The sequence below is a fragment of the Salmo salar genome, chromosome ssa14, assembly GCF_905237065.1.
Source record: "Salmo salar chromosome ssa14, Ssal_v3.1, whole genome shotgun sequence".
Lineage (NCBI taxonomy): Eukaryota > Metazoa > Chordata > Actinopteri > Salmoniformes > Salmonidae > Salmo > Salmo salar.
This window is the reverse complement of record NC_059455.1, coordinates 90,682,919-90,683,474: the sequence shown is the minus strand read 5'-3', so window position 1 is coordinate 90,683,474 and position 556 is coordinate 90,682,919.

The window sequence follows — 556 nt, the reverse complement described above, 5'->3', positions numbered from 1 at the left end:
ATAGGAGATTTATAAACACACGAATAAGAAATGCTCCCCTTTTAAATCACATCTAACTAGTGAAGATCACACAATAAGTAACTAAGAGCTGTTGCAGAAAGGTGAAGAAGGAAAACAAGTGCTGTGTGTGAAATACATGTTGTCTGACATACCGTAGGACAACTTACAGGAATAGACTTTGCTCACAAGGCAAGGAAGGGTATTTGGGCAAAAACAATGGGAGCTTTTAGCATTAACAATTCAGATGCTTTTGAAAGCAAGCACAGAAATAAATGGTTGGGGCCACATAGTCCTCCACTGTTGCTATATTCTATCAGTATTTCAATGCATTATTAATTCATATGCAGCTCTCAACTTACTCAGAGCAACTCTACTCTGATATTTCCATGGATAGTCAACTCTTCCTAAGCAGGTGAAGGTTCCGTATTTTTTGTGGAAGGTGAAATTAGCTGCGCACTCAGAAGGGGGCGCCTTGGCTGTCCTCGTCATGCGTTGTAAAGCCGTTTCGTTCGGACACGACGGGGATTGGCAGGTTTGTGGCTGACAATATGCTAAA